The 13,821-nt window shown below is 47.5% G+C and overlaps 1 pseudogene; it reads right to left on the bottom strand.

The window, feature by feature from the left end:
* LOC148501084 (NEDD4-like E3 ubiquitin-protein ligase WWP2) overlaps positions 1 to 11,353 on the bottom strand; it is a 39,516-nt pseudogene extending 28,163 nt beyond the window's left edge.
* Positions 11,354 to 13,821: the final 2,468 nt, after the last annotated feature.

The raw sequence follows: 13,821 nt of genomic DNA, 5'->3' as shown, positions 1-13,821 counted from the left end.
AACCTAACCCTCCACCCTTAGTGCCTAACCCTAACCCTCCCCTTGTGAGTAACCCTAAAACTAACCCTCCCCTAACCCCCGATACTTATTTTTGGGATGCCAGCGGTCGGGATACTGAAGCCGGGATCCCCACGCTATCAGGATTCCGGTGCTGGTATTTAGACCATTGGCATCCTGAAAATAAGTATAAGCAAATAAAGCTGCTCTCAGATCATTTATTATCTTGGCACTGTAAGGAAAGACAGGACCTGTGGAAGCCAGATATAAAGCACCACAAAGTGTACACAGCACCATACAGGGTAATCGTAGATGGGTTTTATGGGTTTGGAGATTGGGTGATGGTCTAATGGGGCCAGGGGGGTGACAATGGGGCCCAGACATTTTTACATTAATTGTATTTTTAGACTTTTTCAATCAGGAGGGGCACTGTCACTTACACACCAGCCAGCATTGGATCACTCTTGCATGTGGAGTACAGTGGTGTCCTTACCTGGGGAGGGAGAGGGAGAGGGAGAGAGAGAGAGAATAATCACTTACATCAGGAGCATTAAAGTACACACATTACTTACTGGCTGCTGGGGCTGTAGCATCACTAGTTGTCAAGGACTCAGGCTCCACAGTCAGTCCATTCAGGATAACGGTCAGCTCGCCAGTTCGGACCACACCATGTGTTCCCACCAACGAGAGCGGTAAATACAAAGTAAATGACTAAGGGCCTGATTCAGAGCCGTTCGCTATTTGCGGTCGTCGTTCAAAAACAAGGGGTGGCTATTCAAATGATCCGTTCGCAAATTGCAGTCTGTTCACACCTCTAAGTCTGAACGAGCGAGCAAAACATACGCTCGTTTATTTGTTAAAAACGCCCCCTGGCCGCTCGCACCATACGTCATGTCCGCTATTTATTAGATTAATCGAGTACATCGACCAGCGTATGAACTGCTCGCTATTCTTGTGGTTGGTTTTTGCTACCACAATCTTGCGAGCAGTTCTGGCTATAAAATAACCCAGTGACGTGGTCAATGATGCTGCTATATTAATTATGCACACCCATAAAACGCCCGTTTTGACCTTTAAGCACGCCTGCGTTCGGATCTCCACTCCCCATTTTCAAGCACCTTCCCCTGTTACCACCCACATACGCCTCATTCTGTCACTCAAAATAGCAGGCATTCGCTATATTGCGAGCACATGAATTTCGGCCGCACTGACTGGTTCGCGCATGCGTATAACGATCCGTACGCATGCGCAGATGTGCGAACATCGCTCGGAACGAGCGTACTGCCGCTAGCGAGTGGCTCTGAATGAGGGCCTAAGTTCTATAAAACACTCTACATCTACTAAAGGAGAGGCTGCAATGATAATAATATTGGGGCCTGTGCAGGGTCGGAGCAGCTTACATTGTACATGGTGGTTGTCTAAGGGTTGCTTCAGGTCTATGAGGGCTTTTCCCAGCAAGGTATCAGCTCTCAGAGCATGGTGGCTCCATACCCTAACTTCCAGGGTGTTGTCTGGGGTTACCGTCCTGCACACAGGGGGAAACACAATTAGTATTTGGCTTGTTCTTGTATGACATACTAACCACAGAGAAGGAGGGTGTTATTCCATATACTGTATGGGAAATGTGTTTCTTACAAAGTGACATTGCTACAAATGGGAAGTACATTAGTAACAGATGATAACAAACTTACTGCTTGCACACATGGGAAGTAATAACAGACTCCTAGTAACAGCTTTGCCTCACAGCCCCATGTAGCATAATGTACAATGTACTGAGCACTCCCATTACATTGTGCCAAGCACTACCACCCGCTTACATTATGTGTAGGACTATCAGCAGTACAGCACAGCTATCAGGCCTTACCGCTATGAGCCTGTGACTATAAGACAATTCTGTACAAGCCCCTAATGTTACATGATTAGCAGGACACCAGCTCCCACACCAGTCCTGTAACTACAGAGAAGTATCAGAGCGTTACATGATAATAGGACTTACACAGTGACCGCTTCCTCCCATGTAGGGTTAGAACAGCTTTTAGCTTTAGCCGTCCTCCTGATGGTAATTCCCCCCACAGCCAGCTCAGCGTACACGGCCGCTCCAAACCAACGCTTCTTTTTGGTGAATTTGGCCGAAGACACTGAAAAAGAAGAAAAGGAAAAACTAAACTTGTCCTGTCAGTGTGTAACACGTGTATGGTAATTCTCTAGTATGGGGATTAGAGCAGGCTTGCCTACCCTCCCGATTTGGTTGGGAGCCTCCCAAATATCGGGTGCCGCTCCCGACCCTCCGGAAAGCCAGGAAAGCCTCCCGGCTGCCGCTTGCACCCCCGACTACCTAGTAGAAGCCCCCACCTCGTGGGGCCCGGTGACGCGATTCGCATCATCGTGACTCCGCCCCCTGCTTCACAATGCCTTTATTTTCATCATTATGAGGAGGGGCGGGGCCACGATGACGTGATTATGCGGCTCCACCCATGGTCCCCAACACGGACCCAATGCCCAGCCACACACCCCCACTGTTTGCAGACATTCAGCTCCATCCGGGAAGGAGGGAGCTGAATGTCGGCAAGTATGGATTAGAGTACACATCCAATGCTGATGTGAGTAATGTGGGTGTCTGGTCTCTTGGTCCTCTATTAACTTCTACGTATAGCTCCAAGTATGCACTATCCCACTGTCACACTAGTACTGGATGTGCAATCCAATTATACTAATCCCTACACTAGCGACACCAAGGGGTAAATCTACTAAAGTGAGAGTTTTTAGAAGTGAGATTTAAAAGTGATGTTGCCCATAGCAACCAATCAGATTTTACTTAACATTTAACTAGTACCTTCTAGAAGATAATAGCTAGAATCTGGTTGCTATGGGCAACATCATTTTTAAAACTCACTTCTAAAACTCTCACTTTAGTAAATTTACTCCTAGGGGTAAATTTGCTAAGAATCGAGTTTGGTCGAGATGACAATCTCGGGTGTTTTTAGTCACACTGCAATCTCGGGTCAGTAATCACATATTCACTTGTAACTCGGGAGAGAAATCTCGATTTGCTTCACCATCGGAAACTCTCTTTCAGTTAAACTCGCATCTTAGTAAATTTCCAAAACCAAAAAAAAGAAAAAGTCAGAGTTTAGACGATGCAAATCGAGATTAAAAAAAAAAAAACTCGACCTATCTCAATTCTTAGTAAATTTACCCCCTAGTGTCACTATATCCATCCATCCATCCATCCATCCATCGGAACAGGGGGCAAGTATAATGGGATGGGAGGGGGCTGCTGAGGTGACCGGGATCCAGTTACTTGTAGATAGATAGATAGATAGATAGACCCATCTGTGTCACTCCTGTTTATCTGCCCATCCCTTTAAGAATGTAAACTCTTTGGAGCAGGGCCCTCAAGCCTCTTGTGCTTCTACCTACTGTATATTCATTTATCTCTTACTCCCCACTAGGGCAACTAACACTTGGCTGCTTATGCGGGTGTAGAGGTCGCTAATATATAGTAGGGGTGTGCACCGGCCACTTTTCGTGTTTTGTGTTTTGGTTTTGGATCTGGATCTTTCTTCGTGTTTTGGATCTGGATTGGTTTTGCCAAAACCACCCTTGCGTGTTTTGGGTTCTGGGTTTTGTGTTTTGGATCTGTATTTTTTTGAAAAAAAGCATAAAAACAGCTAAAATCACAGAATTTGTAGGTTTTTCTGCTCCTATGCTATTATTAACCTCAATATCCTTAATTTCCACTCATTTCCAGTCTATTCTGAACACCTCACACCTCACAATAGTGTTTTTATGTCCAAAAGGTTGCACCGAGGTAGCTGGATGACTATGCTAAGCGACACGAGTGGGCGGCACAAACACGTGACCCATCTAGGCGTGATACTGCAATGGCAGACAGGATGGCAGTTTGAAAAACTAGGCCCCAAACTGTACATAATGCAAAGAAAAAAAAGAGGTGCAAGATGGAATTGTCCTTGGGCCCTCCCACCCACCCTTATGTTGTATAAACAGGACATGCACACTTTAACAAACCAATCATTTCAGCGCCAGGGTCTGCCACACAACTGTGGCTGAAATGATTGGTTCGTTTGGGCCCCCACAAAACAAGCTGGCAATTAATGTGTCCCTGCACAAACTGGCTCTACGGAGGCAAGATGTCATCCTCATCCTCCTCATCCACCGATTCCTCACCCTCTTCAGTGTGTACATCCTCATCCTCACAAAGTATTAACTCGTCCCCACTTGAATCCACCACCACAGGTCCCTCTGTACGTTCTGGAGGCTGGTCTCCCTGGAAGAGCTGATAATTCATTTTGATGAACATCATCTTCTCCACATTCTGTGGAAGCAACCTCCTACGCCTTTCGCTGACAAGGTTCCTGGCTGCACTAAACACTCTTTCGGAGTACACACTGGAGGGGGGGCAACTCAGGTAAAATAGAGCCAGTTTGTACAGGGGCCTCCAAATTGCCTCTTTTTCCTGCCAGTACAGGTATGGACTGTCTAACATGCCTACTTGGATGCTGTCACCGATGTAATCCTCCACCATTCTGTCAATGGTGACAGTATCATATGCAGTGACAGTAGACATGTCAGAAATTGTTGCCAGGTCCTTCAGTCCGGACCAGATGTCCAAACTTAGTCCTGCCTGCCCTGCATCACCGCCAGCGGCTTGCTTAGGATACCTAAGTTTTTTCCTGGCAGCCCCAGTTGCGGGAGAAAATGAAGAAGGAGCTGTTGACGTGTCACGTTCCGCTTCAGCTGACAGTGTGTTCACCAGCAGGTCTTTGCACCTCTGCAGGCTTGTGTCGGCCGGAAAGAGAGACACCACATAGGCTTTAAACCTAGGATCGAGCACAGTGGCCAAAATGTAGTGGTCTGATTTCAACAGATTGACCACCCTGGAATCCTGGCAAAGCGAATGAAGGGCTTCATCCACAAGTCCCACATGCCGAGCGGAATCGCTCCGTCTTAGCTCCTCCTTCACTTTCTCCAGCTGCTTCTGCAAAAGCCTGATGAGGGGAATGACCTGACTCAAGCTGGCAGTGTCTGAACTGACTTCACGTGTGGCAAGTTCGAAGGGCTGAAGAACCTTGCACAACACGGAAATCATTCTCCACTGCGCTTGAGTCAGGTGCATACCCCCTCCTTTGCCTATGTCATAGGTGGATGTATAGGCTTGTATGGCCTTTTGCTGCTCCTCCATCCTCTGAAGCATATAGAGGGTTGAGTTCCACTGCGTCACAACCTCTTGCTTCAGGTGATGTTGGGGCAGGTTCAAGAGTGTTTGCTGGCACTCCAGTCTTCGGCACGCAGTCGCTGAATGGCGAAAGTGGCCAGAAATTTTTCGGCCCACCCAAAGCGTCTCCTGCACGCCCCTGTAGCTTTTTAGAAAATTCTGCACCACCAAGTTTATTGTGTGAGCAAAACATGGGACGTGCTGGAATTTTCCCAGATGTAATGCCCGCACAATATTGGTGGGGTTGTCAGATATCACAAGTCCCCAGGAGAGTCTAAGTGGGGTAAGCCACTGGGCGATGATTTCCCTCAGTTTCTCTAAGAGGTTGTCGGCAGTGTGCCTCTTACTGAAACCGGTGATACACAGCATAGCCTGCCTTGGAACGAGCTGGCGTTTCTGAGATGCTGCTACTGGTGACGCTGCTGCTGTTGCTGCGTAAGGTGATACATCTACCCAGTTGGCTGTCACAGTCATATAGTCCTTAGTCTGCCCTGTTCCACTTGTCCACATGTCCGTGGTTAAGTGGACATTGTGTACAACGGCATTTTTCAGGACACTGAGGACACTTTTTCTGACGTTTCTGTACAGTCTCGGTATCGCCTGCCTAGTGAAGTGAAATCTAGACTGGATTTGGAATAGGGGTGAGCGGGTTCGGATTTCTGAAATCCGAACCCCCCCGAGCCCCCCCGATCCGAGTCCGATCCGAGTCAGGCTCGACTTTTCCCGCCTGACTCGGATCTGAAATCGAGGCAAAACATCATCATCCCGCCTTCCGAGTCTCGCGGGTTTTGGATCCTATATAAGGTACCCGCGTCGGCGCCATTTTCTCACTCGGCTGTGGACAGTGAAGAGGGAGGGTGGGAGTTAGGGCTGTGTAGTGTAGTGTAGTGTAGTGTAGTGCTGCTGTTGTCCACTACTTCAAAGTCCATAGGGGCTGGCTGTGTTGTGCTGTGCTGCTGTTGTTAATAGGGGCTGTGTCCACTACTTCAAAGTCCATAGGGGCTGGCTGGACTGTGTTGTGCAGTCAGTTCTCCATAGGGGCTGTGTCCACTCTAAAGTCCTGTGCAGTGTCCCAGTCCTAAAGGGGTGCTGTAGTGTTGTCCAGGGGGTGCTCTGTCCATCAGGGGTGCTCCCCCCAAGTGCTAAAAAAATAATATATTTTCTGTGTTTGTGAATTGTGTGCGCAGTAGCCGCACGTGCATCAACAAAGTAGTGCCAAGCGTGCGCCTGTGTCATAAGTAAAGGGCCGGCTGGCTTGACCGTTAAAGGGTGCTGTAACACCCAAAGTACACTCCAGTCCAAACCAAAAAAAAAATTATTTTCTGTGTTTGTGAATTGTGTGCGCAGTAGCCGCACGTGCATCAACAAAGTAGTGCCAAGCGTGCGCCTGTGTCATAAGTAAAGGGCCGGCTGGCTTCACCGTTAAAGGGTGCTGTAACCCCCGAAAGTACACTCCAGTCCAAACCAAAAAAAAAATTATTTTCTGTGTTTGTGAATTGTGTGCGCAGTAGCCGCACGTGCATCAACAAAGTAGTGCCAAGCGTGCGCCTGTGTCATAAGTAAAGGGCCGGCTGGCTTGACCGTTAAGGGTGCTGTAACCCCCGAAAGTACACTCCAGTCCAAACCAAAAAAAATATTATTTTCTGTGTTTGTGAATTGTGTGCGCAGTAGCCGCACGTGCATCAACAAAGTAGTGCCAAGCGTGCGCCTGTGTCATAAGTAAAGGGCCGGCTGGCTTGACCGTTAAAGGGTGCTGTAACCCCCAAAGTACACTCCAGTCCAAACCAAAAAAAAAATTATTTTCTGTGTTTGTGAATTGTGTGCGCAGTAGCCGCACGTGCATCAACAAAGTAGTGCCAAGCGTGCGCCTGTGTAATAAGTAAAGGGCCGGCTGGCTTGACCGTTAAAGGGTGCTGTAACCCCCAAAGTACACTCCAGTCCAAACCAAAAAAAAATTATTTTCTGTGTTTGTGAATTGTGTGCGCAGTAGCCGCACGTGCATCAACAAAGTAGTGCCAAGCGTGCGCCTGTGTCATAAGTAAAGGGCCGGCTGGCTTGACCGTTAAGGGTGCTGTAACCCCCGAAAGTACACTCCAGTCCAAAACAAAAAAAAAATTATTTAATTATTTTCTGTGTTTGTGAATTGTGTGCGCAGTAGCCGCACGTGCATCAACAAAGTAGTGCCAAGCGTGCGCCTGTGTCATAAGCAAAGGGCCGGCTGGCTTGACCGTTAAGGGTGCTGTAACCCCCGAAAGTACACTCCAGTCCAAACCAAAAAAATAATTATTTTCTGTGTTTGTGAATTGTGTGCGCAGTAGCCGCACGTGCATCAACAAAGTAGTGCCAAGCGTGCGCCTGTGTCATAAGTAAAGGGCCGGCTGGCTTGACTGTTAAGGGTGCTGTAACCCCCGAAAGTACACTCCAGTCCAAACCAAAAAAAAAATTATTTTCTGTGTTTGTGAATTGTGTGCGCAGTAGCCGCACGTGCATCAACAAAGTAGTGCCAAGCGTGCGCCTGTGTCATAAGTAAAGGGCCGGCTGGCTTGACCGTTAAAGGGTGCTGTAACCCCCGAAAGTACACTCCACTCCAAACCAAAAAAAAAAATTATTTTCTGTGTTTGTGAAATTTTTCGGGCCACCCAAAGCGTCTCCTGCACGCCCCTGTCGCTTTTCAGAAAATTCTGCACCACCAAGTTTATTGTGTGAGCAAAACATGGGACGTGCTGGAATTTGCCCAGATGTAATGCCCGCACAATATTGGTGGCGTTGTCAGATATCACAAATCCCCAGGAGAGTCTAAGTGGGGTAAGCCACTGGGCGATGATTTCCCTCAGTTTCTCTAAGAGGTTGTCGGCGGTGTGCCTCTTACTGAAACCGGTGATACACAGCGTAGCCTGCCTTGTAACGAGCTGGCGTTTCTGAGATGCTGCTACTGGTGACGCTGCTGCTGTTGCTGCGTAAGGTGATACATCTACCCAGTGGGCTGTCACAGTCATATAGTCCTTAGTCTGCCCTGTTCCACTTGTCCACATGTCCGTGGTTAAGTGGACATTGTGTACAACGGCATTTTTCAGGACACTGAGGACACTTTTTCTGACGTTTCTGTACAGTCTCGGTATCGCCTGCCTAGTGAAGTGGAATCTAGATGGGATTTGGAACCGGGGACACACTACCTCCATCAATTGTCTAAATCCCACTGCACTAATGGCGGATACCGGACGCACATCTAACACCAACATAGCAGTCAAGGCCTCAGTTATACGTTTTGCTTCAGGATGACTGCTGTCGTACTTCATCCTCCTCGCTAAGGACTGTTGGAGGGTCAATTGTTTAGTAAAAGTAGTGGTGTTCCTACTTCCTCTCTGGGATGATGAACGACTCCCAGCAGCAGCAACAGCAGCAGCGGCAGCAGTAGGCGTAGCAATGCAGGATCCTCCGGAGGAATCCCGGATAGGAGAGTCAGTCATGCCAGTGACATGGCCTGCAGGACTACTTCCGATCCTAAGGAGGAAATTGACGAGGAGGGAGTTGACGGTGTGGTTTGCAGGCGCTTGGATACAACAGGACAACGGGATTTAGGTGTCCCTGGACTGCTTACGGTCTTAGCCAAAGTTTCTGAACTTGACAGTAACTTTTTATGAACGCGCTGCAGGTGCCGTATAAGGGAGGATGTTCCTAGGTGGTTGACGTCCCTACCCCTACTTATTTCACCTTTACATATGGTACATATGCCAAGACAGTTGTTGTCCGGATTTGGATAGAAATATTGCCAGACCAAAGAGGTGGAATGTTTGGTCTTCTGCCCAGGCATGACCGTGATGGGCTTTTTCATCACACGGACAACAACTGTCTCCCCCGGAGCCTGATTTAAACAAACCACATCACCATCAGAATCCTCCTCGCCAACTTCCTCCTCAGCGCCAGCTACACCAGTATCCTCATCCTGTTGTACTTCAACAGTGACATCTTCAATTTGCATATCAGCAAGTGGACTGTGGGTGCTCCTTTCAGCACTTGCAGGGGGCGTGCAAATGGTGGAAAGAGCCACCTCTTCCCGTCCAGTGCTGGGAAGGTCAGGCATCGCAACCACCACCACACTTGGACTCTCCTTGGGGATTTGTGATATCTTCTTAGAAAGCACAGTTCTTCGCTGTGCTTTTGCCAGCTTAACTCTTTTGATTTTTTTAGTGGGAGGAGGGCTTCCATCGTCATGTGAAGCTGAACCATTAGTCATGAACATACTAGGGATCGACCTTAGCCGTTCCTTGCCACTCCATGTCGTAAATGGCATATTGGCAAGTTTACGTTTCTCTTCAGCTGATTTAACTGTTTTTTTCAAGGTCATTTTCCTGAACTTTGTCATTTGGGATTGTATGTGCCCTCTATTATGACATTGGGCATCGGCCTTGGCAGACGACGTTGATGGCATGTTATCGTCTATGTCATGACTAGTGGCAGTAGCTTCAGCACTAGGAGGAAGTGGTTCTTGATCTTTCTCTATTTTATTTTTATCAGAGAAAGTTTGGTCCTCCATTTATGTTATATCGATTTGATATATACGTGCGGCTAAACACAGAAAATATTTTTTTATTTTTGCTGGAGAGTAGTGCACTTTGTGGGTTACACCAGCCTTTAAGAAATGAGCCAGCCGGCTCTTTACTTATGGGACACAGGCGCACGCTTGGCGCTGCTCCTTTGTTGATGCACGTGCGGCTACTGCGCACACAATTCACAAACACAGAAATTAATTTTTTTTTTGGTTTGGACTGGAGTGTATTTTGGGGGTTACAGCACCCTTTAACGGTCAAGCCAGCCGGCCCTTTACTTATGACACAGGCGCACGCTTGGCACTACTTTGTTGATGCACGTGCGGCTACTGCGCACACAATTCACAAACACAGAAAATTATTTTTTTTTTGGTTTGGACTGGAGTGTACTTTGGGGGTTACAGCACCCTTTAATGGTCAAGCCAGCCGGCCCTTTACTTATGACACAGGCGCACGCTTGGCACTACTTTGTTGATGCACGTGCGGCTACTGCGCACACAATTCACAAACACAGAAAATATATTATTTTTTTAGCACTTGGGGGGAGCACCCCTGATGGACAGAGCACCCCCTGGACAACACTACAGCACCCCTTTAGGACTGGGACACTGCACAGGACTTTGGAGTGGACACAGCCCCTATGGAGAACTGACTGCACAACACAGTCCAGCCAGCCCCTATGGACTTTGAAGTAGTGGACACAGCCCCTATTAACAACAGCAGCACAGCACAACACAGCCAGCCCCTATGGACTTTGAAGTAGTGGACAACAGCAGCACTACACTACACTACACTACACAGCCCTAACTCCCACCCTCCCTCTTCACTGTCCACAGCCGAGTGAGAAAATGGCGCCGACACGGGTACCTTATATAGGATCCAAAACCCGCGAGACTCGGAAGGCGGGATGATGACGTTTTGCCTCGATTTCAGATCCGAGTCAGGCGGGAAAAGTCGATCCTGACTCTGATCGGACTCGGATCGGGGGGGCTCGGGGGGATTCGGATTTCAGAAATCCGAACCCGCTCACCCCTAATATATAGCTATGTTTATTCTCCATGTTCGTGTCCTGCATTGTATTGTATTGTAAGTCGCTGGTTACTTGTTTATGTACTTTGGAAGGCGCTGTGGAACACTTGTGGCACCATATAAATAAATGATAATAATAATAATACACATAGGAGACAGCTCTGGGGAATGTGGGTTCTATGGATACTGTACTCTCAAATCTGAGGTGAAACAGGACACAAAAAATGTCTCAAAGGCAGAAGCACAACTTACCCCCCATCCTTTATAAGGGACTGTAACCTCAGTATTTAAGCTTTGGTCATTATGGCCCCGTCCCCTGCTGCGCAATGCTGCAATTTGCCAAATTACACAGCAGGGGGTGGGGCTATAGTGACACTAGGGAGGTCTGGGCCTACCATGAGAATAGGTAGGTATGCCTGATGTAACAAGTCAAGGAACATTAAGGCTTCCTGTCGCATAGCAAATTAAGCATTTTACCTGTCACGTGCAGCTGTAATCCCTCATGGGTGGTGGTATCAGGCTGCCGGGGTGAGGTGGTGGCCATTTCAGGCTACAGATGTGGAATTTGCACTAATAGCAGCATTATATATATATATATATATTATGTGTGTGTGTATATTTCTATACATACATTCAGCCCGACGCTCTGGATACATTTACTGGTAATCTCGAGAGTGCCCTCCAGGCATAATAAACAAATTCCTACACCAAGCTGAACTGCCCCTCAGGAAAAAAACAGGCGGCACTCCTCAGTAGTTGTAACAAAGTGATATTTTGTCACAAATCACATAGGTTCTGTTGATGTATCAAGACCCATTGGTTTTTTCATCATGACATGTCCTGATGTCTAAAGACAGATGGGTCTTAAAACGTCGACAGCACCTACTGAGGAGGGCCACCTGCTTTTTTCCTGAGGGGCTGTTCAACTCAGTATGGGAAGTTGTTAGGGGGCACCAGTCAAAATTTTGCCTAGGGCACCAAATGGGCTAGGGCCGGCTCTGGGCTCATGGCTATAAGCAGAGCCAGCTGCCACCACAGACATCACCAAAGGAGGAGCAGAGATGGCAGCAGCAGCCATGACAGCTGAGGTCACTGGGCCCAGCAGTAGAACTGATGTGGTGCCAGTAGATGCCCTAAACCACCCTGTTCTGGGTGTGATGACTCCTCAGCAGTAACCTGTCATTTCCCACTGATTCCCCACATGTGTCACTGTGTAATATCAGTGGGAAAATGATGATGTGGGGTATAGGGCAGAGAGCTGATGTGCCGCACGGCCATCACCAACTGCCGCCCACATGCCATGTTCATATGTACACAGCATTCTCCATGGCCACCCTGGTCAGGTGCCCGCTACATGGGCCGGGTATAAAGCCCCAGCGCACGGCCATATCACTGGCATTTCTTCCGTTGAGACAGTTACTGGCACTAGAGAAAGGCCTCAAAAGAGACAACTGGTTTGTACACTAGTCTATAGTACCAGCAAGTTACCGCTGACCGGAGCCGAGCGCACTATCCCATCTGTGCTGTGTTATTATTTCTGCATCTACCCCTTACCTCACTTTGCCCATCATCACCAGCTAAATAAACTGTAAAAAAAGCGCTCCGTGGTGTTAAAGGAGATATAATAGCCTAAGGCCTTAGATTTAAATGTTCAAAAACCCGTAAATATATATGAGAACAGTCACATTGGGAGTATTTAGAAGCTGGTATGCAAAAACTTGAGGCCGGGTGTTCAGGACTCAAGTCCCCTGAGGCACAAATGGGTTTATATGACGGAGAGTGTTTAGTATTTAGGAGTCAGTATATAATATGATAACGATAAAAGGTCAATGTCCAGGTGGGCAAAAACTGTCGGCCGGGTATTGATCTTATAAATGGTTGATTAAATCAGTTAGGCAAAAACTGTTGGTCGAATCTTGCAAAATTACAGATGTGCTTTGTCCAGGATTTGGATAGAAATGGCCTCCTTCTCCACTGCTCACAATACCTCAGAAAAGGAACGCAGTATCAGAGTGACAGGTACACTAGAATGCAGTGTTATGGGTAAGGAATGATTGCTTACCTGATCATGATGCCTGCTGGTCCTGCACGTATATGCGTCTGCAAATGCTGTATGCGAGTATCAGTGGGTGGCCTACCATAGAGGGCAGCTAGGACAACACTAGGCAGTATTTTGAAGCTTTAACCGGTGAGGCGGCCGCCTGTGTTGGTAAATTCTCCGGTGTCTAAGCAAATGTTCCTATCGGCAAGTGTGCTGCCGCCACTGATCATCTGTGTTTCTCCATCAGTAGGTGTGTTTGTGCGGCACCCGTCAGCCCCGTTTCTCGGCTGAGCTCACCGCCGGATGGGTCTCTAAGGGCAGATGGATTGAGGTGCTGTGTGCAGTGGTGTTCTGGGTCCAACACGTTTCGATCTCCAATGGGCGTTGATCTTCATCAGGGCGCTTTTTGCTTTTTTACAGAAGACGCACTGTTGGGGAAGGAGAAGCAGGAGACTCCTGTACCATCTGTCTCACAGTTTCAAATTGGAGAGGACGTTGCCGTGTCATCCTGCCACCACGTCTTCCATTTACCATGCTTCATACGATGGCTTCAGATTAACAACATTTGCCCCCTGTGCCGCGTACGGTGCTTCGACTTCCACAGCTTCGTCCAGCATCATCTATGTGTACTGTTTTACTGTGTATGAATGTGTATACATGTGTTAGTGTAATGTGTATATATATATATGTGTGTGTGTGTGTGTGCACGTGTTAGTGTGTATAGATGTGTATGCACGTTAGTGTAGTCTGTATATATGTTGTGTGTATATGTGTAACTAATTGTTATTCTATATACAGTATGTGTTATAGTGTGTGTGTGTGTGAGTTTAGTGTCTGTTTAGTGTTTGTTGGTGCTTAAAGCATTTTGAATGATTTCTCTAGGTTAACATTTTTCAAGTAGTTTCCTTACAAGTTGTATGTTTAATCCCCATTAATATGAGATCTTTAATCATATTGTCTGAGTCTTTGAA

This window comes from Taudactylus pleione, unplaced genomic scaffold, assembly GCF_031769625.1.
Source record: "Taudactylus pleione unplaced genomic scaffold, aTauple2 ptg000535l, whole genome shotgun sequence".
Taxonomy (NCBI): Eukaryota; Metazoa; Chordata; class Amphibia; order Anura; family Myobatrachidae; genus Taudactylus; species Taudactylus pleione.
The sequence above is the reverse complement of the archived record's forward strand: the minus strand, read 5'-3'. Positions and strand labels throughout refer to the sequence as shown.